This window comes from Caretta caretta, chromosome 11, assembly GCF_965140235.1.
Source record: "Caretta caretta isolate rCarCar2 chromosome 11, rCarCar1.hap1, whole genome shotgun sequence".
Taxonomy (NCBI): Eukaryota; Metazoa; Chordata; order Testudines; family Cheloniidae; genus Caretta; species Caretta caretta.
In genome coordinates, this window is record NC_134216.1 from 51,148,416 (window position 1) to 51,174,518 (window position 26,103).

Genomic DNA, 26,103 nt, shown 5'->3' on the forward strand with positions numbered 1-26,103 from the left:
CTAGGCCCTAGCTAAAGAGTGGCAAATCTAAACACCTTCTCAATCTAGGAATGTTTAATTACAGCTCCTTATTTCAAAATTCCCTCCCTTATTGATTTCTTTCCCATTGTTTCATGTTCCTTAGCTCAAATAATGACATCAGATTATACCATTTCACTTTTTTAATGCAGATGTTTCTAATCCATTCCCCTTTTTGGTTCTCAAACTAGCACAATAGCAAAATCTTGGATATTTAACCACTGCAAAGCAATATGTATTTTTTAAAATTGTTTCCATTGACATCAGTCCTGTAATCTTTCCTACTGGGTGTAGGTTTGGTAAAGACAAAATCTTCAGAATCTAAATTTGGGCCAGGTTTTACATGCCAATATCCCTTTAAGAAATATACTCTGTTCTCTCACTGCTGCTTTCAACTAAGATGATTGCCTGTCAAAATATCTCATCTGTAGGCTTTTGATTTTTCTAAACTGTTCAGTACAAGGAAGTTGATCAAGATTTCTAATTGCTCAATAAGCTGATCTCATACTCTGTTAGCTATATGAAATATTGTCCTATGTTTCACACAAGTCAAATATATCTATGAGCTTGATGTCCTTCCATTAACTTTAATGGGAATAGGATTGGACATTTATACCCCAATCTGCAAATACTTTATATGTAGACTCATAGACTTTAAGGCCAGAAGGGACCATCATGAATATCTAGTCTGATCTCCTGCTCATTTAACTATTTAAAGATTTCAAGTTACAGTGAATCCACCATTTACACTAATTTAAACCTACAAGTGACCCAAGCTCCATGCTGCAGAGGAAGGCAAAAAGCAAACAAACAAAAAACAAAAAAACAACCAACACCAAAAACTAGGGTCTCTGCCAATCTGACCCAGTGGAAAATTCCTGTCCCAACCCCAAATATGGTGATCAGTTGGACCCTGAACATTTTGGCAAGACTCAACTGCCAGACACTAGAGAAAGAATTCTCTGCAGTGACTCCAAGCTCTCTCCATCTAGTGTCCCATCACCGGCCACTGGAGATATTTGCTAGTAGCAGTCGCAGATCTGCATAACTATTCAATGGAGTAGTCCCATGGAAATTAATGAGACCATTCATGCATTTGCCAGACTGGGGGCCTTAAGGTGTAATCTTTCAGGGGCTTGGAATATACCTGATTCTGTAAAGCACTCCCTGTATAAATTATTTAAATGCTTTTAATTATACAGAAATGTGTGGATATATACATATGCCCATATGTATGCTCACTTTAATTACTTCATGGAGGAGCCACCCTACCATACACTATGGTCAAAAGAAAGATTGTGCCGTTGCCGTTCTTCACACAGGCAATGTAAATGCAGCCAACCAGTCTGTCTCCAAATACACAAATCAGTATCCACTGTAGCACAGCCCACTTGAATTCAACAGTTCACAGCTGTTTGATTGGCTGTCCTGCGTGTATTCTCATGTAATCTATAAATCCTCTTTCTGCACGCACAGAAACATGCTATAATCCAACCAAGGCTAACAATTCAATATGCCACAGATGTTTTATAACTGTAGACACGGATAAGTCTTGAATAAACAGAGTTCATGTGGCTCAGGCAGTTCAAGGCTCATAGCTGGAGACAGGTACAATTGTAACAGCAGAAGCAAAATGTGTTTCTAATTTATGGGAAAAAAATAAAACTTATGGATGATGTGAGAGCTCTTAAAGTCTGCAGGGACAGCACTATTAACACCAAGTCAATTTATTTTAGTAATAGGAAAAGACCAACTACCTGATGATAAATTGATAATGCAAGGGACGACCTTTCATTTAGAGTGGAGAGAGCCAAGACAGGCCAAACATGTCAATCTATACCAGAGCAGGTCCACTATCGATTACTTACTCTGTAAGTATATTTAAATGGCATAGGGGATGGTGTTTACTGTTTGCTGCAGGTAATATGAATTCTTTGATGTCTGCAAAGTTAACTATTATTAAGTGAATTTCAGTATTTATTAACATGTCTTCATTGTCATCCTCATAAGTGAAAAGAAAAGAGGAGGACTAAACAAAGTGATTTCAACTCTGTGTGAGCTTCTGGTGTTCTAAATCTTGTGACTTGTTGAACTGACACAGCGAATTAAAGTTGCTTCTCTCTGTGCTGACTGATCTCCAAGATATGACAGTTACTTTAGATGTGGTAAGATCAGGAAACCCTTAATTATGCTCAAGTTGAGTTAGCTAGGCAAATCAACAAACCAATTTTCTTTTCTGACTGGTCTCTTCTTGGCTTTTCTCCACAGCATGTTTTGAAGGGAGAAGAGGGAAAGAAACTTCAACAGTTGTACATGCAGTTTCTGGAATACTAGATAAATATATTACAGCAGCCACACTTTACAGATCATAAGCAAGCTTGGAGTGGACGGGAAATGTATTTTTTTTGTCATGTCCATGAGAATTAAGAGACATGTATGGTATCACAGTCTTACTTTCCTCTCTAAAATAAGGTGATTTGAATATTAATAATGCTGTAGAAACTTAAAACTGACACCTTTTCAAATTGAATTAGTCTTCCTCCATCTAAACAGCTTTTCTTTTGTTTCATTGTGTTTGTGTGTGGTGGGGGGAGAGCTGGCAACTTTTTCTTAAAAACTGAGGCAAAATTGCTAACATCCTGGTACCCTGGGTACAACATGGGCACATACTACTTTGGAAGCCTGAGTGCACACTTCTCTTTGCTCTGTAAATGGGGAACAGTAAAACTAACAAAGTTTACTTCAGGTGTATGACTGCAGAGTTTATGCAATTAGTAGGGGGATAGATGGTGACTGTGCAAATTACAAAGGGCAGGAATCTGAGTTCAACACTTGCAATCCATAGTACATTCTGAGACATCTTCAACAAAGCAGGAAATACCAGGAATACGCAGTAGGGAGGGAAATGCAGGTCCAGACCATTAACGTTTCTAACTGCAGCAACTACTTTTGTCAAGAGATCATAACTGGAATACTACTCCCTTACAGAAGGCCTTTCTGCATGGCTGAAGATTCCTTAACCCAATCCTGTCCCTGAACCCCTCCCCCAAAATGTTTGTTTCCATAGTGAGGTACATAAGCACTGGGTACATGCACTTCAGTGCCATCTGAAGAGTGTTTCGGTCATTCAGAACTACCATGGTTGGAGGAATGTTGGTCTTGTGTTTAAGGCACTAGCTTGGGAGTCAGAATATTCCTGGCTTTGCCTGGGAGTCCATTCAATTCCTTGTTTTGCCATTACCTCTTGTTTGATCTTGAACAATTCACTTAAGCCAGAATTTTCAAAACAGTTCCCCACCCACAATTTAGACTGGATTTCGAAAGAGCTCTTTTGAATTTGGCCCCACAGTATGATCCAAAGGCATTTGAAATCAAATGGAAAGACTCCTAATAACTTCAGTTTTGGATCAGGTCCTGAATCTCTCAGTGCCTCAATTGCCCTGTAAAATGAGATTTCCTTTCTCCTACCTTTCGTCTGTTTTGCCTATTGAGCCTTTCGTGAAATTCATGCAGGCATCCCCCTGCACTCATGTGAAACCTGGACTTCAATAGGTCTCTGCACAGGTACAGCGGTCTTATTTCAGAATCAGGCCTTGATCAGGTGGTTAGTTTCTTGGGGCAGGAACTGTCTTTTTCCATCTGCATGTACAGCACCTAGTACAATGGTCCCCAATCTCAGTTGAGGTCGCTAGGCACTATTGTAATAATAATTAATGGTAATATACTGTGACATTACCTAGTGTACAATTTGAACTGTTGAACAGCTGTGTCCCCTCAGTTCTCCAATCTGGGGTGCCTTTTATACTACTTTGCTGTAAGAACATCCACTCCTGACCAGCTCACACACAGCCTCTAACATGTAAAACCACTCCTAACGGCACACTATTGAGGGCCACTAGCTAAGCACTCATGCACTAAACTGCAGAGGAACACCAGCATGCTCTCTAGTCCCAGATGTTCCCCCCAAAGTGTGTGTCTTGTACTGCTCAGTACCCTCCTGAACAATACAAGCTCATAGAAAGTCCATCATTTCATCAAAGGAAAATGGTAATGCCTTGTTATCCCAAGGGGATAATCCAAACACATTGGTTAAAATAAAATAAGATAAGTTTATTAACTACAGAAAGATAGATTGTAAGTGATTACAAGTGATGATGCATAAAAGTCAAACAGCATGCTAATGGCTAGCTTAAACTAACAGAATTCACAGCAGAGGTTTTCTTCACCATACGCTGCTGTAAATTTCACAGGCTGGGGTTCCTTTCAGCCTGGGACCCCTTCCCTTTAGTTCAGTGTCCTTTAGGTATTCATTGATGTCATGAGCGGAGAGATGGGAGGAGGAGTACAGTCAAGTGTTTTCCTCTCCTCTTTATAATTCAATTTCTTGGGCTAGAAACATCCTTGCTGACTCATGGTGACATGCAGTCTGTTGTGGATGTGAAGTTTGAACTGTCCCTGTGGAGGAATGTAAATTTCTTGTTTACACATTTTCCCCTGCTAGAGAATGGCTGCTTAAGCAGGTGATAGCCCTTTAACTCCTGAGAAACTGATTTGGGCCTCCTTTTCTTAAACTTGGAGCATATTACAGCAATGATACACAGCAGAAACTTATAACTTCATATACAATGTTGATATGCATATTTTACCCCAACAATAATGTTCAGCAGATGATGATATTTCTAATACATCACAAGGCATACTTTGTACAAATTTATCATAGTCTTGTAAAAGTGATGAACATAATAGTATAGACCATCACATATACCAAGCCATGCTGCTCTAACTTATCTGAGTGAAAATTGAGAGAAGAATGCAAGATTTTGCTCTATATGTTTTTTTGTTAAAATAGAAAACAAGCCCACACTACTTGAATATTGTTTTTTAATGTCTATGTAAGAAATCAAGTCATGTTTCCTGCAAAATGGTGGTCTGTTTTCTAGGTATCTACCTTTGAGGGCTTGAAAAGTCTGGGAGTCCCTTTAACCACCTGTCAATGGAAATAGATGAGTTGGATTTATTTTTATTTTTTCTTAACTACTCTAAATTATTTTTGAATGAATCAGGCTTCTGGGAAGAAGATGGCATTTCAGTCAGTCTTGGCAGAAAAAGATAAGATCTTTTTGTATACTCATAATTTGTCTAGTTTTGTATTTAGTCTAAATTACTTCCTTGTAATTAGTTTTAAACTGTCTCTACCTTCTCAATATAGAATGTTAGGACTGCAACAGACTTTTGTGATGCGTGTAGCTAATGAAGTGTTCCAGCAATCTATTAAAGAGGAAATACTGTTCTCTCATTTATCATATATAAACATACACATGGAATGGAATGTACTGTTGTATGTGTCTCTCACTCCTATAGACACAGCTTTGTTACTATGTTGATTTGGGAAATCTGTCTATTTAGAGCTTATGAATTGTTTGATATTGGGGGCTCTTTATGTGTCTTTGTGTCAGACAGCTGACTCCATTGTCGATGTGGTTCTCTGTTGTCCTTTTACCTCCCTGTTGGACTGGAATTCCAAGGTGGAGTAGAACAGGGTTGTTAATAAAAGGTCACTAAACTCAGATGGCCCTCAGAAGCAATTTAGACTAAAAGCTCACTCCTATCCAGGAGAACTGGTTCATCAGAGGAGAGATTGCCTGATAATTAAATCAACTGGTAGGAGTCTGTGGTCTCCTGCTGTTGCTGATCAAGAGGTCACTGAGGAGGCTGGAAAATAATTGTTTTAACTCTAGCTCTTTGGCCATTTTCATCAGTTCAAGCTGAGGGGAGCTGTTGCGGGAGCCTGATAAGGTAGAAGTGATCGCTACCTTCTGGAACACAGATGAATACCCTCCCACCCCTCATCCCAAGGACACCCAAATGGAAGGGTGAGCTGGAGAAGGGGGTATTAGGTTCAGGGTGTTTGTTTTCTAAATGATGTGTACTTTTTTCTGCTTTATCTTGCAGAAGTAAATGGTTTTTAGAATCCTGTACAAAGTCCAAATCTGTTTGCTTTCATTGTCACATGCCTCTGAACAGGTGAACTATGAACCAGAAGGCTCACACCTTTGGTGGGGTTCAGGGGTATATGCCAGAGCTGCTCATGAAGCAGAACTACGGTCTCAAGCTGAAGGTTCCCAGTGCCCAGAGTGGTGTCGGACACAAGGGCTTCACATGGAGTTCTTGCTTGTTCTTAGGGACAGTACCTAAACTCTGCCTGGCCCCAGAACGCTAAGAGCATGCAGGATTCAGCAGTTGGATCCCCTCACAGAAATCTGGTGAGCGTACAGCTTAGGGAGCTTGACCAGATCTGTGACAGTTAGCTAAAATTAACTTGGGCTGTCTGGATTCATTCTGGTCTCTGGTGTCATAGAGCTCCCTATTTGAAGGGACTGTTAACTGTGAAGGCCAGCCACTATCTCTTCATGGTTTAATACTAGATATTGATAGCCATTGTGAACTTTAAGGCTGTTAATGGGCTAATCCTGTGCTCACTCCTCAGCAACTTCCTCTCCTAACCTGGCATGCTGTAGGATTCATAGTTTTTATTAACATTAATACACAAATATTTCATGTGAAGCAGTTAGGGTTGCTACATGCACAGAATGCTTTATGAAACCCCAGAAGCAAGGAAATGGAAAGATAAGCTGCTTAACAGTACTTGCCTCCACTTTTCCACCCACAAACACCATCTTAGCATTAGCACAACTACTACATATCACTATGCACTGTGGCTGTAAGCCTGCGTTCCTTTTATGCTTCTGTGAAGACCTCTATACCAAATTATTTCCCCCCAACATTATCTTTCAAGATGCATACACCCAAGAGTTAGAATATTTTATGTTGTTATATTTCTGGAAGGTTGCACATAATATTACTCTGATTCTTAGAATTTAGAACCCCAAAATGGGGAGAAAGAAAGTGGGCTGCTTTCTGAAGCACAACTTTGACTCAGATTGTATATTTCTCTAGAGAGCCCAGAGGCCTGCAAACAGAATTAGTAAACCCCTGGAAAAATGAGAGCTTGTATTTCTAACACAGTCTTCCATATACTCAACCCAGCAATAGTAGTTGTGGGTGTTTTGTGCAGTATTTGGTTGTGGCGGGAGGGAATATAAAGTTCTCTGTTCAAAAGGGTATTTAGAGGGGGTAATGGAAGGCTGGCATCCCTCATGTGGCAGACTTAAGAACAGAAGAGTGTAGCTTCTGCAAGAAAAGTTTTTATGTGCACCCATCAGCCAATCAGGTTTGTGTGCTCCATGTCCAGTAGCTTAAAATTAACATAAATACGACTTTGAAAACAAAACAGAGTACCCATTGCTCCTGATCTCCTCAGAATCCTGCTCTCTACTCTATTTTGTACAGAGAGACAATATTGTAAAGAAATATCAATCAACAATGAAAAGCAGAATTACTCAAAGAAAAAGTAATCAGAGTCCAAACGCAAAAGCTTCCTATTAGAGAAGCTAAACAAAAGCTACGTTTATAGTTTCCAAAAATTGTCCCTGGATGAAGTTTCATGAGAAGGAGGTGGCCAGATCATGAGGAAACGGGAACTTGTGCCTCATTTTTAAGACCACTTTAATATGCAGCCTAACTGTGGAGTCAAAATGGGTAACTCCAATAGATAAAATCATAGCCATTGCAAAATGGTGCCGGGGAGAGGGAATGTTCAGATTGCACAAGTGCAGTCCACTAATAACCTTAAACATCGGGGCAGTATCTTGAAAATGAATCCAGTAATGAAGAGGAAGTCAGTGGATGTGGTGAAGAACCTGTTCTATAGGCTCTGTTAGACATGTTCTGCTTTGGAGGGAGGAACCAAGTGATGGACTAATTATAGCTTCCACCTACCCTGCACCTTCGTCCTCTGGTAGAGTGAGTTACAGTAGACCACCAGCACTGAGGTGGGATATACATGGATTTCTATGGCTAGGTCTGCACCGAGGGAAAATCATGAAGCTTCCTTTTCAGTCAGAGATGAAGAAAAGGTTTTTAATAAGTTTTGTTATTCTGGTGTCCAGCATCAATGTGCCTTGTAGAACAGAAGATCACTTGTGGATATATGTCTCAAACAGAGTAAGGGCATACTGTTTTTAAATACAACTTTTTAAAATGCTCCCCCCTTCTAATTGCCATCACATCAGTCTTTCCTGGATCAATTATGGACCAGCTGTCTCTATTCAGCTTCCAGTTTACTCAGTATACTGAGATAGCTGTGAGATACTTCATGCAGATGTTACTAATGATACACAGAACTCTTTGTCAGTGTATTCCTGACAGTGTAGGTCATGGCATCTCACAGTCTCCATTAGCAGCTTCAAATCAATGTTGAATAGGAAAGGTGAGAAGATATGGCCTGGTGGGACTACACAAATTAGGGCCTGCATGGAAGAGTAACTGTCCATCAAAACATTTCAGGATCTGCCAGGGAGTGACAAGCATAGCCAGGCTGAAGTAACCCTATCTACCACTGCCAGGTTTTACAAGTGGGTCAGCATTACTTTATGGTGGATGGTAGCTTGACACTGAGTAGTGTCAGCAACCACATTCATGGTGATAAGGATGTTCTCTATCAGGGTAGCTACAGCTGTTTCTGTGCCATGACTCAGGCTGAAGTCCTGCTAGGGAGGATCTAGAAATTTAGTGGTGAGCAGATGTTCCTGGGCCCTGCTTGTTAACTATTCAGGTCTTACTGAGGAATGGGAAAGTGGAAACCAGGTGTTAGGGGGTTGGTTCATGTGAGTGATTCTTTTTTAATAGTAGTCCAGACTATTTCACGTTTCAAAGCAGTGGAAATAATGTCTTCCCTAAGGAAGGTGTTGATTGTCTCCCTCAGCAGTGGGCTAAGGTGTGCATTACTGGCTTTTGCTATTCAGCAGGGGCACAGGTCCATTTCACCAAGATTTTTCCATGGGGTTTCAGCAACTCTCTCTGGGTGAATTGGATGAAAATTTGTCAAAAATGATCAGATAATTGTTGCCTGCTGCACTGATATATTTCCCTCTTGATCTGAGAGGCTGCCACGCATTTGATTAATGTTCCTCTGTGAAAGAAGTGAAGAGCTTCTGGAAGCAGGTGGTACTTGGCTCTGTGGTTGGTTGAGGAGAGGCAGGCTGCCTTTATAGAGGTGGAGGATGGGACTATATTTGGGCCTCATTGTCTGTAAGGTACTTTAGATACAAGCATGCAGGGTGCCAGTAGAAAGGCTAGGGTCAGGAAAACGAGAGGTTCATGTTTACACACATGACACACTATGCAAATAGGGTTTTATTTTGGGGATTCTGGTTTGATCCCAACCCTAGTTTGGGAAACATCTGTAGCTGCATCTCCTTTCACATATGGCTTTAAAAGCAGTAAATAATAAAGCATACAAGGTAGCTCCTATGTTTCCCTACGGTTCCTGACCAACATAACTCCCTCATTTATTTCCCCTCTGAGTGTAACACTCCATTTCTAAAGTGCTGAGCTTAAATAGTCTCAGCTTCACCTAATTAGCTCACAATCCAGGAGTGTCTCTAAACTATTTCTGAAACTTGGAAAGCTCAAGCTGTTTTTCTGGCCTGGTGGATGCACCTAAGGCAGGGTGCTTCATGACTTCCCCTTAAAGACATGTACAACCTGTCAGTATTTATATAACAAATTATAAAACAATCAATTTGTAAGCAACTACAGGATAACAGTGTTATATGGAATTTGTCAAGAACAAATCATGCCAAATCAACTTCATTTTCTCCTTTGACAGGGTATGGGCCTAGTAGATGGGGAAGGGGAAGCTGCAGACATATCTTGATTTCAGGAAAGTTTTTGACAGTCCTACATGACAGTCTCATGAGCAAGCTAGGGAAATGTGCAGGTGTTATAGTAATTTCATCTAGACCACAGCTGTTGAAAGACCCTACCCAAAGAATAGTTATCAATGGTTTGCTGTCAAACAGGGAGGACAAATTAATACGGCCCTGCAGGGGTCTGTCCTTGGTCTGGTACTAGTCAATATTTTCATTAATGACTTGGATACTGGAGTAGAGAGTATGCTTATAAAATTTGCAGATGACCTTAAAATGGAAGGGGTTAAAGGCATTTTGGAGGACAGGATTAGAATTCTCAACAACCGTGACAAATTGGAGAATTGGTCTGAAATCAACAAGATGAAATTCATTAAAGATAAGTACAAAGGACATGACTTAGGAAAGGGGGAAAAAATCAAATATTTAACTACACGATGGGAAATAACGGGTTAAGTGGTGGTGCTGCTGAAAAAGGTCTGGGGATTATAGTGGATCACAAATAGAATAAGAGTCAACAATGTGATGCAGTTTCAAAAAAGGCTAATATCATTCTGGGGTGTGTTAGCAGGAGTGTCACATGTAAGACACAGCAGGTAATTGTCCTGCTCTACATGGCACTAGTGATGCCTCCACTGGAGTATTATGTGGTGCCCAGAACTGGACACCACATTTCAGGAAAGATGTGGACAAATGGGAGAGTATGGCAAATACCCCTCTATCCCCAAATTTATCCACTGGCCAAGCAAGCAAATAATGATAAAACCCAGTTTTGTAGGATTCAAAAAATTAGACATTTATATGGATAATGAGAATATCCAGAAGTTTATATTAGATGGACTATTAAATGTAAGGAATGTAAACCCACATGTTCATGATATAAGCTGTATGAGTGCTGCTGTGCACAACTATGTTCAGAGGGCCAGCATAAGCCACCCATGTTATACAATGCAACCGTCTGCATTTTGTAAGTCTATATTACTTAATATACACTAATATTGTACTAATCTACTTTTGAAATGGGCTAGTGTCAAGGATCATTAAAGAAAACTGTGGCATAATTAAGACACATTGTTTTCTTTTCTGTGCTCTTATTTTTTTAATATCTCCTTTTCACTCAAGCTGTTGCTACAGAATTAGATGTTGATGGAGTTTCTGACATGAACAATGATGAGTGGTGCATAATCTCAGTTAAAGATGAGAGCCTACTGCACAATGGGAAGAAGTCTTCCCAGTATAAATCTGGTACTTTAAAAGCCAAAGCTTCCACAACTGGGAGATAAAGAATAACTCAAAGTCCAAGTATGACATTCATTTACTTCCAAAGAGGTTTTAAAAAAATATTTATTTCTTTTTTCCCCTTTAAATACTCTGAAGTTTAAATGAAAACTCCGCAAATAGAGGATGGGCCAACTGATCTCCCTGTTCTCATTAAGCAGTACTTCACTCTGCAGTTAGCCCCCATGAAATCAAAGGTGTTTTGTTTAGGAATTATTATTACAATTGTCAGATTTCAGAGTAACAGCTGTGTTAGTCTGTATTCGCAAAAAGAAAAGGAGTACTTGTGGCACCTTAGAGACTAACCAATTTATTTGAGCATAAGCTTTCGTGAGCTACAGCTCACTTCATCGGATGCATACTGTGGAAAATACAGAAGATGCTTTTATACACACAAACCATGAAAAAATGGGTGTTTATTACTACGAAAGGTTTTCTCTCCCCCCACCCCACTCTCCTGCTGGTAATAGCTTATGTAAAGTGATCACTCTCCTTACAACGTGTAAACACCCATTTTTTCATGGTTTGTGTGTATAAAAACATCTTCTGTATTTTCCACAGTATGCATCCAATGAAGTGAGCTGTAGCTCACGAAAGCTTATGTTCAAATAAATTGGTTAGTCTCTAAGGTGCCACAAGTACTCCTTTTCTTATTACAATTGTATGTCAAAGGTATGATGTGCTGTAAAAACTACAAGACTCTAGGCTTACCATGCTAATAAAGATGATGTTACATACTTCACCCAATTTCTCTCTTTAACATTAAATATAATCCACCTAGGCCTTGACCTGACATGATAGACCTATTTCTTTTGATCTAAGAGTTAATGATTCTATTCGGAGGGACTAAAGGCTGGATCACTGCAGCGAGGTGGAGGAAAGGGGTTCTTCATGAGAACTCTCTCACAGCAATTTCTCTACATTATTCCACTGTTGGAGATGGGGTTTTCCTCCTATGCTAGACTGTGGGATCTGCCTTCAAACCCACGTGTCCTGGGGCATATAAGGAACACCCACAATGGGAGTGGAAGCCCCATATCATTGCTAGAGCTCTGTGACCCCAGAAGAAGGAGAGTCTACCAAGAAAAGGGCTTGATGGAAAAGATAGCACAGGGCCAGGCCGTATTACTTTTTCTTAATAAAATCCAAGGAGTCATGGACGTCGCTCACACCCACCCATTCTTCCCAGATATGCCAAACGCCTACCTCCACCCATTCCATGGCATGGGTTATCAGACCATCAGAGAGGACTCTATGGGATGTAGGGAAAAGGAGGTGGCAGTGTTAGGGAGACTGATGAGCCCCACCTAGAAGCAAGAGAAAGAGAGATCTGCATATGGAGTCCCCTCTTGTGCACAGGCTAGATTTCTGACATTGGCCCTATGTAAGTGGGGAGACACTTAGATCTCAAGTACTGGTGCTTTTTGTCCCTAGAACTCACTGGGAAAGAAGTCAAAATAATTTATATCCTTCCTCCTCCTCCTCTCCACTGCCCACCTAGGTTAGTGGCTTGACATCTATAAACCAGGTCAGCAGCCTTGAGCAAATAGCTGAAGGAAATTTAGAAGATTGATATCACTGTCATTGTATGATGGCAGCAAAAGGGAATCAGTGTTTTTATATAGCATCAAAGTGGACTGGATTTAACTGTGTAAAACAGGGAGAATTTAAATCTAGATCCAGATCATGGCTACCTAAGGTGTAAGGAAGAGTAAAACTAACCAAAGAGAGAGAAAGGAGTCTATCTTTCCTGATAGAATTGCCCTTTACAGGAATAATTGAATTTGTATTTGTCTCTTTTATGAGAGGTAACTTTTGTTAGAAATAAATAAATTTAAAAAAGCTTTGATCATTACTCTGCAAAAGGAAATGATAGAATTAATTTTTATAATGCCAACTGCATCATAAAGGAATTTTGAAATGGCTAAAGCCACTTCAGCTAAGCATACTCAGAAAATAAGGGCATTCCAATTAATCCAGTAAGGTTATGGCAATCACCTTACCTGTCCATACATATGGTCCTCCTTAGATGTGTGTGTGGGGGGGGAGGGGCAGAAAGGGGGTTGGCTTTTTTGACTCATTCGTTGGCTTTGTTTCTAAGGGGACAAGGAAGGATAGATATGGATTCATTCCTGAAGCAAAAGTTCCTTTGATGAGCTTTCAGTAGGTGATATGGTGAAGGGGGAGCCAAGGAATTAGTTACATATTTTGTGCACTATATTATTAGAATGACCTTGGCGCCTAATACAACCAGCTGTTTGGGGAGGAGCGGAAGGAAAATACAAGTTCACTTTACAACAATATTTATAGGAATATGACTTAGCATTATCATGGGGGCACAGTTATTGAAAAGTTAAAAGAAAAGGAGTACTTGTGGCACCTTAGAGACTAACCAATTTATTTGAGCATAAGCTTTCGTGAGCTACAGCTCACTTCATCGGATGCATGCTGTGGAAAGTGTAGAAGATCTTATTATATACACGCAAAAAGCATGAAAAAATACCTCCTCCCACACCGGGAAAGCAGCATTTTTCTTCTGCATAGTAAAGTTTCAAAGCTGTATTAAATCAATGTTCAGTTGTAAACTTTTGAAAGAACAACCATAATGTTTTGTTCAGAGCTATGAACATTTCAGAGTTATAAACAACCTCCATTCCTGAGGTGTTGTAACTCTGAGATTCTACTGTATATCTTTTAAAGTGTGCTAGCTTTAGAAATGCTGTGTAGGATCAGAAAAAAAGTGACAGGTGAAACTAAAAGAATGGAGAGTATTAAATTGTGTTCTTTAAAAAGCACGGTTCATTGAATTAGTTCAGATTATGGGATGAGGGAGAAGTGCTCGCACGTGGAGTGAAGTATAATTGGATAAACAAGGGGCAGTTTGGTCATTAGACTAGATATAAGTGATTTTTGGATGATAGACTAGAACACTTCCACTGGAATGTCTTTGCTTTTGCCACATTTGAAAGGCAAAGCCCTATCCATAATGAAGAGGAAGCACATAGGAGTGTAGATGGAAGAGAAACTGGGCCAGCTGATGGAGTTGTTGTTTCACCAGTACAAGACATGATGGCTCTGGGAGAGGATGGAGAGTGATGCATTGCCAATGCCAGACACATTTCTTCTTTGAAAGTGAGGAGTTTGTACTTCTGCTTACCATGGTTTGCAGACCACAGTGGGTGTACTAGCCTATTGGAACCATGGTTATATTCCCTAACTGCAGATCACACTCAGTTGGCAGACCACAGTCCCCGTGAGCATGGAAATCAGTCCTCCACTATGCCCCACTGAGTAATAGACAGAGATTCTACTTTGCTGTTTCCATGAGGGGAAGAGGGTTGCTTAAACTAGTTCAGCTAGTTGGGTGGTCAACAAAAGACATCCAGACCAAACTGTCAGACTGCAGAATGATGTGGGAGTTCATCAACAACACCCAGTGGATTCAGGCAGCTTGGTAAGGACATTCTGTAAATGGGTTAAACCATTCTCACATAGGCTTATTCTACCTTCCACCCCCATCTTTAAAAAGTAGCACCTCAGACCTACAGCAGTTTCTAGGTAATGAATGCTTTCTGTGTGTGCTATTAAAAGAATGGACATGTAAATTATGACGAGCAGTGGCCAACCAGCTGGGAGAAAGACAAATAAGAGGAATAAAATATGTAAGAGTTTAGAGAGGTTGACTCTTCAAAATGCTTTCCATGCAATCTAAACCTCAGACAGTTGACAAAAAGATTCCCCATTCACAAAGCAAGATTGCTGCTAGTCCTTCTACTCCGTATGTGATTTGGATAGGAAAAAATGAAGACGCTGTTTATATGTTCATTTTGCTCATGTTCAAATTTACAAATACTTTTTTTTCCCTCCTAAAATGAACTTGTTTACACAGGAAGCATGAATACCACTAAACAAAAATAGAAGCAGGAAAACACAACCCAAAAATCAATAAAATGCCCTGATTTTAATGTGTGTTCATTTTGGACATCCTAGGAAGAATCTTTTCGGGGGAAAATATTATTAGAGAAATGGGAAGGCTATAATATGAAGAGATTTTTTTTTTAAAGGACTAATTAGGTTCAAGAGGATGCAAATGACAGGGGCCCTGACAGAGTTACATAAAATAATAAATGGCATAGGGATGGTGAGTCAGGCTCTCTTGCTCATCTTATTCATCATAATACATGAACAAAAGGATATTCTATTAAACAGAAAGGGAATACATTGAAAATTGATACGAAATTTTTTTTTACATACGACACAGTTAACCTATTGAACTCATTGCCACAAGATATTACAATCTGAGAATTTTGCCATAGCAGTTGAGAGAGAGAAAATTCTACTGGCTCCAATTCTCCTTTGCAGTAGACCAGTAGATCCAGTGCTTAACTCAGAAAAGAGAATGTATCTTAACTCACTATTTCTTTCCTAGAATGCAGACAGCAGTACAATCCTGTGGGTGAATCCTCCTGGTCTAAGAGGTAGTAGCCAATCTGGATGCAGAGATTTACCCATTTAACAAATGGGTAAATCCTCTTCTGATCTATCAGTCAGATGGGTTACAATCTTCTGCATGTGGAGTTTTCATGACTTCCACATCTACATGCAGGCATGTTTCCCTAGCTGCTCTTCTACGTGGCTGGAATCAGCTGCAGATGGTACCTCTCTGCTGAACAACCATCATTTTTCAGGCCTCAGCAGAGCTCCAGTGTGACATATAGCAGGAGTCCTCCCTGAAAAAAGCTGGTGAAGAAGGGCAGAAAATATTCTTCTTGTGCCTGCACTTGTGGAAGAAGGTGCATTCTTCCTGTCCTACCCTCCCTCTTCCACTTCAGCCTCCTACAGAACTGCCTCTGGACCAGGTGACTGTGCTCAGTTTCAGAAGGATTAGTGATTTCTGGTGGCTCCAGGTAGTGGGAGAAGAGAGTAATATAGCTTCTGTCCAGGGCATCAAAAGAAGTCACTTCAGCCATGCTTGTGCTTGATCGCCATGGACTTGAATAGGAGTTTGCCTGAGACAGGCAGCCAGGATTAGACATGGTGGGTAAAATTTTCAAAAGCACCCAAGTCACCTAAAAGCCTAAGTCCCACTGACAGTCATTTTTTAATATGGGATTTAGGCTCTGTTGAAAATTTTACCCACTGACTTTAACCTTTTCTTCATCTTGTCGTTCATGTTAGAGAATTCTTGATCTATTTTACCATAAACATCCACAGTCTAAAGCTCTGGAATGGAGTGAGGCATCCAATAACTTTACAAAAGACATGCACAGATGGTGGTCTACAGGGCTGGATATAAGGGCAGGCGACCACCTGGGGTTCCAGACTTGGGATGATGTTTTTGTTGTTAGGAACATTTCAAAAAAAGAAAAGGAGTACTTGTGGCACCTTAGAGACTAACCAATTTATTTGAGCATGAGCTTTCGTGAGCTACAGCTCACTTCATCAGATGTTTACCGTGGAAACTGCAGCAGACTTTATATACACACAGAGAATATGAAACAATACCTCCTCCCACCCCACTGTCCTGCTGGTAATAGCTTATCTAAAGTGATCAACAGGTGGGCCATTTCCAGCACAAATCCAGGTTTTCTCACCCTCCACCCCCCCACACAAATTCACTCTCCTGCTGGTGCTAGCCCATCCAAAGTGACAACTCTTTACATAATCAAGTCAGGCTATTTCCTGCATAGATCAAGGTTCTCTCACATCCCCCCCACCCCCATACACACACAAACTCACTCTCCTGCTGGTAATAGCTCATCTAAACTGACCACTCTCCAGGTTTAAATCCAAGTTAAACCAGAACATCTGGGGGGGGGGGGTAGGAAAAAACAAGAGGAAACAGGCTACCTTGCATAATGACTTAGCCACTCCCAGTCTCTATTTAAGTCTAAATTAATAGTATCCAATTTGCAAATGAATTCCAATTCAGCAGTTTCTCGCTGGAGTCTGGATTTGAAGTTTTTTTGTTTTAAGATAGCGACCTTCATGTCTGTGATTGCGTGACCAGAGAGATTGAAGTGTTCTCCGACTGGTTTATGAATGTTATAATTCTTGACATCTGATTTGTGTCCATTTATTCTTTTACGTAGAGACTGTCCAGTTTGGCCAATGTACATGGCAGAGGGGCATTGCTGGCACATGATGGCATATATCACATTGGTGGATGTGCAGGTGAACGAGCCTCTGATAGTGTGGCTGATGTTATTAGGCCCTGTGATGGTGTCCCCTGAATAGATATGTGGGCACAATTGGCAACGGGCTTTCTTGCAAGGATAAGTTCCTGGGTTAGTGGTTCTGTTGTGTGGTATGTGGTTGTTGGTGAGTATTTGCTTCAGGTTGCGGGGCTGTCTGTAGGCAAGGACTGGCCTGTCTCCCAAGACTTGTGAGAGTGTTGGGTCATCCTTTAGGATAGGTTGTAGATCCTTAATAATGCGTTGGAGGGGTTTTAGTTGGGGGCTGAAGGTGACGGCTAGTGGCGTTCTGTTATTTTCTTTGTTAGGCCTGTCCTGTAGTAGGTAACTTCTGGGAACTCTTCTGGCTCTATCAATCTGTTTCTTTACTTCTGCAGGTGGGTATTGTAGTTGTAAGAAAGCTTGACAGAGATCTTGTAGGTGTTTGTCTCTGTCTGAGGGGTTGGAGCAAATGCGGTTGTATCGCAGAGCTTGGCTGTAGACGATGGATCGTGTGGTGTGGTCAGGGTGAAAGCTGGAGGCATGCAGGTAGGAATAGCGGTCAGTAGGTTTCCGGTATAGGGTGGTGTTTATGTGGCCATTGTTTATTAGCACTGTAGTGTCCAGGAAGTGGATCTCTTGTGTGGACTGGACCAGGCTGAGGTTGGTGGTGGGATGGAAATTGTTGAAATCATGGTGGAATTCCTCAAGGGCTTCTTTTCCATGGGTCCAGATGATGAAGATGTCATCAATATAGCGCAAGTAGAGTAGGGGCTTTAGGGGACGAGAGCTGAGGAAGCGTTGTTCTAAATCAGCCATAAAAATGTTGGCATACTGTGGGGCCATGCGGGTACCCATAGCAGTGCCGCTGATCTGAAGGTATACATTGTCCCCAAATGTGAAATAGTTATGGGTAAGGACAAAGTCACAAAGTTCAGCCACCAGGTTAGCCATGACATTATCGGGGATAGTGTTCTTGACGGCTTGTAGTCCATCTTTGTGTGGAATGTTGGTGTAGAGGGCTTCTACATCCATAGTAGCCAGGATGGTGTTATCAGGAAGATCACCGATGGATTGAAGTTTCCTCAGGAAGTCAGTGGTGTCTCGAAGGTAGCTGGGAGTGCTGGTAGCGTAGGGCCTGAGGAGGGAGTCTACATAGCCAGACAATCCTGCTGTCAGGGTGCCAATGCCTGAGATGATGGGGCGCCCAGGATTTCCAGGTTTATGGATCTTGGGTAGTAGATAGAATATCCCAGGTCTGGGTTCCAGGGGTGTGTCTGTGCGGATTTGATCTTGTGCTTTTTCAGGAAGTTTCTTGAGCAAATGCTGTAGTTGCTTTTGGTAACTCTCAGTGGGATCATAGGGTAATGGCTTGTAGAAACTCGTGTTGGAGAGCTGCCAAGCAGCCTCTTGTTCATATTCCGACCTATTCATGATGACAACAGCACCTCCTTTGTCAGCCTTTTTGATTATGATGTCAGAGTTGTTTCTGAGGCTGTGGATGGCATTGCGTTCCGCATGGCTGAGGTTATGGGGCAAGTGATGCTGCTTTTCCACAATTTCAGCCCGTGCACGTCGGCGGAAGCACTCTATGTAGAAGTGCAGTCTGCTGTTTCGACCTTCAGGAGGAGTCTCTACGTAAAAGAATAAATGGACACAAATCAGATGTCAAGAATTATAACATTCATAAACCAGTCGGAGAACACTTCAATCTCTCTGGTCACGCAATCACAGACATGAAGGTCGCTATCTTAAAACAAAAAAACTTCAAATCCAGACTCCAGCGAGAAACTGCTGAATTGGAATTCATTTGCAAATTGGATACTATTAATTTAGGCTTAAATAGAGACTGGGAGTGGCTAAGTCATTATGCAAGGTAGCCTGTTTCCTCTTGTTTTTTCCTACCCCCCCCTCCAGATGTTCTGGTTTAACTTGGATTTAAACCTGGAGAGTGGTCAGTTTAGATGAGCTATTACCAGCAGGAGAGTGAGTTTGTGTGTGTATGGGGGTGGGGGGGATGTGAGAAAACCTTGATCTATGCAGGAAATAGCCTGACTTGATTATGTAAAGAGTTGTCACTTTGGATGGGCTAGCACCAGCAGGAGAGTGAATTTGTGTGGGGGGGTGGAGGGTGAGAAAACCTGGATTTGTGCTGGAAATGGCCCACCTGTTGATCACTTTAGATAAGCTATTACCAGCAGGACAGTGGGGTGGGAGGAGGTATTGTTTCATATTCTCTGTGTGTATATAAAGTCTGCTGCAGTTTCCACGGTAAACATCTGATGAAGTGAGCTGTAGCTCACGAAAGCTCATGCTCAAATAAATTGGTTAGTCTCTAAGGTGCCACAAGTACTCCTTTTCTTTTTGCGAATACAGACTAACACGGCTGTTCCTCTGAAAAAAGGGACATTTCAGTTATTCTTAAAATTAAAAAGGTTCTATACGCTTAGAAGAAGAAGAAATTGTTTTTGTATATAGCATGAATATATACAGATTTACAGATCCTAGCATACAAATGTATTGCCTCATATGACCGGGATAAATCATGCATGCAAATCATGCATAAAAGTCATGAAATGGGCTACAAATGCAATAAAAATAAGGCATTCAAAAGTTTAACAAATGGAGGAAGGAAGGCACTGAAGACACTCCTTGCCTGGGGCGCCATTTGGTCTAGGACCAGCCCTGGTCCTGTACTCCCCTATTTCTAGATCTCTGATACTGTGCTGATACTGCATTTGGTGAAGACAACTTTGGTGGCAGAAGGATTTAATTCTGTTTTAGGAGTCTAGAATAGATGTTTCATCATTAGAATGCTCTATTCTAGTTTGCTCTTCCCCTCTATTTTCACCTGAGCAAAGATTTATTTGAACAATGTGAGCAGTGATATAAAGTTAAAATAGCGCTTATCACAGTACCAGTGCACTTAGTTGTGTGACGTTTAATATGTTGATAAAACGGAGACAGATTGTAAACCAAACTTGATGGCAAGTGAATGTGTTTGTGCAACTGAACTTCCTATGCATAGTTTTGTTCTGGTTCTTGGAAGGAGACAGGAGGTAAACACACTGAGAATTCTAAAAGTGAAACCTAGGGCCAGATGGTGTCATTTAATCGCTTGCCTGCATCCGGCACAGTATGAAGATATACCACCCTAGAATGAGCTTTGGGAGCCGGGGGAGGACTGTACCTTTGTGCAGCCTGTTCTTTTGACTTGCTCCAAAGGACAGCAGGGGAGGAGGGCAGGGTCATGACCTCACTCGTGCTCCCTCCACTTGGAGGTACTGCTGGTGGGGCTAGGAGGAAGCATACCCTATCATCTATTAAAAACATTAACTTTGTCTCTAATCTGCGTGCTGGCTTGCAAGGATGGGAAGGCTTTTTGTGCCCTCCCTTGATGAAAGGTCCAGGATAATCTAACCCCCAGTATATCTCCTTAAGGCGAGTTCCTAATTGAATCTCAGTCTAATAAAAAGGTTTGGTGTTTTTTTTTTTTTAAATCCCACTTGTTACATCCCTTTTGACAGCTAGGTAACTCCAGTGTAGTTACATAAAGAGAGAGCGCAATATTTTTCAGTAATCTTTAGCTAAATATGAAATACTCTTATGTGACCAACTTAGTCAAAAGAACACTGTAATAATATTTATTTTTAATACAAAGATTTTTTTTTTGTTCTTTACCTATTTCTGGAGGCAGAGAAGAAAGTGCTTTTGCAGGCTCTCCTTGTTCTATAGAACAACAGAGCTTTGATGCAGATCTGTTTTTTTTTTCTAGTTTATATTTGGTTAGCTACTAAAATTAGGGAAACAAATTTCCCCTGTACCTCTCATTCTTTCTTTCCTCTGTGTTTCTCCTAATTAGCATTAAGAGTTTGAATATAGCCTCATCGGTTTCACTTTTGTTTCCAGGCAACTTCACTTTCAAGAGTTCAGTCTTGCTGCCAATGAAATCAATAGCCCAAAGTTCTCTATTTTTTTAAATTTATTATTAGTTCAGTGCTGCAACATTTGGATTGCAAGTGCCACATGTGAGCATCTACTTGCAATAAAAAAATATTTCTGCTGGAATTTTAAAAAGCAATTGTAGAAACAATTTCCATTAGTCTCTGGTTTTGTAAAAGTACAAATTTTATTCCACAAGTAACATAGTTTCCAGTGAAATAATTAGGATTTTTGTTGTATTCTTTTTCCTCTTAGTAGTACTCATAAGTCAAATAGAAAAGGATGCTGAGCTACTTGAAGTTGGGCAGCACACTCTTGTTCAGAGCAGAAAAATTGCCAGACATTTTTGGCATATCTGTGGCTATTAAGCATTAATTAAAGTACAGAACTTAAAGTACAGTGTCTGCAGACTTCTAATTTTGGTTTTGTTCTCATTTTAGTATCCTGTGGACATTTGTCCACATCATTAAATGGCCACATAATTTGGCACAGCTGTGTATGATTGGCAGTCACTGATCATTCTTCAAAATAAGCAGCGGGCACTGCTGTGTTAGGAACACATGTCTAACCAGAGTATTTTAGTCTCATTTTCCTGATCACTATCAGATGCTAGGCTTATGGGAGCAAATATAATACTCTAACATAGTCCATTTACTATATTTTTATTTTTGTGGTGGTTTTAAAAACAGATTTGAGGTTTTAAAGGTCAGCTTCTTATGTAAAGAGTTGAAGCAACAGCTAATGTCTCAATTTTTCATAGATAATTACTGTTACAATGAAATTAGTGGGAGTCTTCCCATTGACTACAATGGACTTTGGATCAGGTTCTATACCAGAAAGTTCGATATTCTGTAATAATAGGTGAAATGGGTAGTTTTACTACTTTTTCCTGTTAGTGCTCCAAAGTCAGATGAGCAGCATAATTTTCTTCTTACCTTTCAGGATGGCATATTCATGTTCAAAGAAAGTTTAAAAAAAAAAAAGGCCACATATTTTGGCATATTTCTTATGATACCTAATGCAAAGGTAATGCCAATAGTATTAAATGAGAAACTATGAAATAAGTTTGTCTCTTCAAAGAAACAACACTATGCGTATTGAGGAGAAATCATTTGGAAAGAATCTTAGCAAAACAAAACAAACCACACCAAACCACCCAGTACAACGGGGGAGTTTTATTTTCAAAATCATGTTCCTGTCAGTGGGCCTATGTTCATTAGCAGAAAGCCTGCTCTCGCTCCTGCACCCTAGTCCCATTCAATACTTCTGACTTGACTATTGTATTTGGTTTGTACTAGTTGTGATATGAGCCATTTTGGAAGAATTATCATGTACATGGGGAACAATAAAGGCTACTTACTTACTCCTAGCAGTTTTCTGTTTTGTTTAAAGTTTCCAAACCAAGGACATAGGGTAGCTTTGATCAAAACTCCTGACTTGAAGCTATGGTTTCAAATTATTCTTAAAGTGTTTGTAAATTTATTCTGGAATTTTTACTTGATTTAAAAAAAATAGTTTTGCAGCAAAGCAAATCTATTCTTTCTAAAAACAGCTGTTTACATGTACAACTATAGGTTTACTTTGCTGTACTCTGGTAAGATGTTACAGTTTCTCTTGGAAACAAATATACAGACCTAAGCAGTATTTTTTACTAATGTTATTCCCTTTTGTCCTGTTATAATTTTTACAATGCTTTTTTCCCCTTTGCCATAAGAAAAATATACTTCCTACAGCATGGTCTCTGTTTTGCTGCTCAAAAGCCAAACACATACAGTTTTTATGCATTATGACTGGATCATAAATTTCAGCTGGTGTTGATTTCAGCAAGAGGGTATTAATCAAGAATTCTTATTTTAAATAACATTACCCAAGAAGACTCCCAAATATCAATATGAAGTCTTCTTCAAAACAATGGTATTGTAATAACACTACCAAAAATAGCTGTGCCTTTATGAATATTTATTAAAATGCATACAAACTTTTTACAATTGAATGTTGCTTGGTATTGTAGTTTATTTAGATTCAGGCTGCAGAGCCAGATATAGTGGTATGTGCTGCAAGCTGACAAATTTTGCTCACAGATAAAACTGCAATAGTGCTCAAAATAAGATTTAGCTTCAGATTTATTGACTATACAGTATCATTTTTTTTCTTGTAGATACCATGTTAAATTAAAATGTTTCTTTTCTTGTTTCTTTACTCAGGTAGTTTCAACATTTAAAACCAGATTCCTAAAGTTTGGTTCCTTGTACTTTATGTAAACAACCCTGCATTGGTAGTGGATGGGTAAATAATCTTGTAGGTCTTTTTGGCGGCTAACTAATTTTACTCAATTATTATAAGCCTCAGTTATATTTATAATCTTTAGTTATTCAGTTTTAACTTAGCAAAGAGCTGCTGCTGCTCACTGAAGTCAATGGAAGTTTTACCATGGACTTTTAGAGGAGCAGGATGGGGCACCAAACATGCATAGGAAAGGCAAACATTATTTCATCATAAAAGACCAGAGTATTTATATAGCTGAACGCTTGGGGGGGGGGGGGGGGGAAGAGGCAGTTTGGAGAGAGACCAGTAGGGAGAACTATAACATAAAAAAAAGACAAAACAAAGACTCAGGCAGAATAGCCAGCTGATCCTAAGCGAATTTCTGTCCCCTCAGCACATTTTATCTCATCCCTTTATTGTAAAAAAACAATTAATAAACAACCGTTTAAAATTATTTATTGCACAATCTTGCATCTACCTTTTCTATTAAGTGAAAACATTAAAAAAACTACCGAGCCTCCCTGGTGTTTCTTCTTTCCTTGTCCCTTTTCAGTCTATTTTTAATTCCTGTACCATGTATCTTATTTTTTTTCTTTGATTTCAGCAATTTGGTATAGCAAAACTTGCTTCTCCCGTATAGACATATATTATACAATAATAAAAATGTTTTGATTAAATAAAAAACTTGGACCATATCAGGAGTCCTGCAATGGGAAAGGGAGGGCACCAGGATATTGATTTTAAAACAGTCACTTTATTAGGTTTCAGAGTAGCAGCCGTGTTAGTCTGTATTCGCTAAAAGAAAAGGAGTACTTGTGGCACCCTAGAGACTAACCAATTTATTTGAGCATGAGCTTTCGTGAGCTACAGCTCACTTCATCGGATGCATCCGATGCAGTGAGCTGTAGCTCACAAAAGCTTATGCTCAAATAAATTGGTTAGTCTCTAAGGTGCCACAAGTACTCCTTTTCTTTTCACTTTATTAGGACACTCTGTGCCAGTTTTATTCACAGGGGGCAAGGTTAGTATATAGAAAATCATGAACAACTTCAGAGGTATGCCACATAAATGCAGCTAGTGTTCTTATGTCAAATAGGATTTTAATGGTACTGAATACTGATTGCCAGGGAAAGAATGACCAGAACAATAAATCCTATTTGTTGAGAGACTTCATGAAATACAGGCAACCAGTACAACCAGTTGGGAATAATAGTACCACAAAAAACTTAGTGTAATTTAAAACTTGCCTAATTTTTTAGCCACTTGGTCCTACATTCTTGGCAGGTGATCTGTGAATGTATAATCTGTGAGAGTTAATCCACCCTTTGATCTATGCATATTATTTCAAAGTTTTCCTCCTCAAACTATTTCCTTTGAAACTCCAAGTAACTGATTTTCAGAGGCCTGGATGAGTTTCTAGTAAATCACTCTTTGTGGTTCTATAGATCGATAAAGTGCTGTATCTGAATGCAATTTTTTTTTAAATGCATAAAAATGTCAACTTCACGTGTGTTACTCACAGGCTTTACAATATTTCAAGTCACTTCCTTTGATTTCATGATTATGAGCCCAGTCCTTTGCTCCTTACTTAAGCAACGCTTTCATTGACATCACTGGGAGTTTTACCCAGGGAAGGAGTTCAGGACTTAGGCCCTAAACTTGCAAACACTTACTTGTATGTTTATTTTTACATAGGTGAATAGTCCCTTTGAAGTCAATGTAAATGTTTGCTGGATCTTTTCACTTAAGAGACAAGAACATTCAAATTTTCTTTAAAAATAAAATTTGTGGAAGCTATTCTCATTTTAAACAGTTTAATCTTGTTCATGAAGGTAATTATTTTGAGGAGAAATATGGAAAAACAATAATTCTGGGAGGGAATTAGAATTCTTCAGTAATTCATGCTAAAGATGAAAGAGTGTGTGTGCCTGGAAAGGGCAAAGCAAATTCTGTTACAGGACAAGCAATATCAAAATCTGAAGTATTTAAGATTCTGAGTCTACAAGTGTTTACACATTACAGAACAATCAGTTGAATACATACAAAATGGGAAATGATTGCCTAGGAAGAAGTACTGCAGAAAGGGATCTGAGGGTTATAGTTAAGATTTTGTCACTATTATTTTTAGTAAAAGTCATGGACAACAAACAAAAATTACTAAAAATAACCATACAAGCTGGGGCAGAGGTGCACAGCCCCAGCTGCAGGCCCATCATGGGGCAGGGGCGCACAGCCTGCAGTGGAGGCAGCCCTCCCCGTGGGGCTATGTGGGGCGCATGGCCCCAGAGGTGGCCCCTGCCACGGCTCCAGCCACAGCTTCAGCTGCTGACAGTTGAAGCTGAAGACGTCACGGAGGTCCACTACAGTCACGAATCCATGACTGCCGTGACCTCTGTGACTAAATTGTAGCCTTAGTTATAGTGGATTGCAAGCTAAATATGAGTCAACAGTGCACACAGTTGCAAAACAAGCAAACATCATTCTGGGATGCATTAGCAAGAGTGCTGTAAGCAAGACATGAGAAGTAATACTATACTCTACACTAATTAGGCCTCAACTGGAGTATTGTCAGGTTCTGGGTAAACATTTCAGGAAAGATGTGGAAAAATTGGAGAAAGTCCAGAGAAGAACAACACGAATGATTAAAGGTCTAGAAA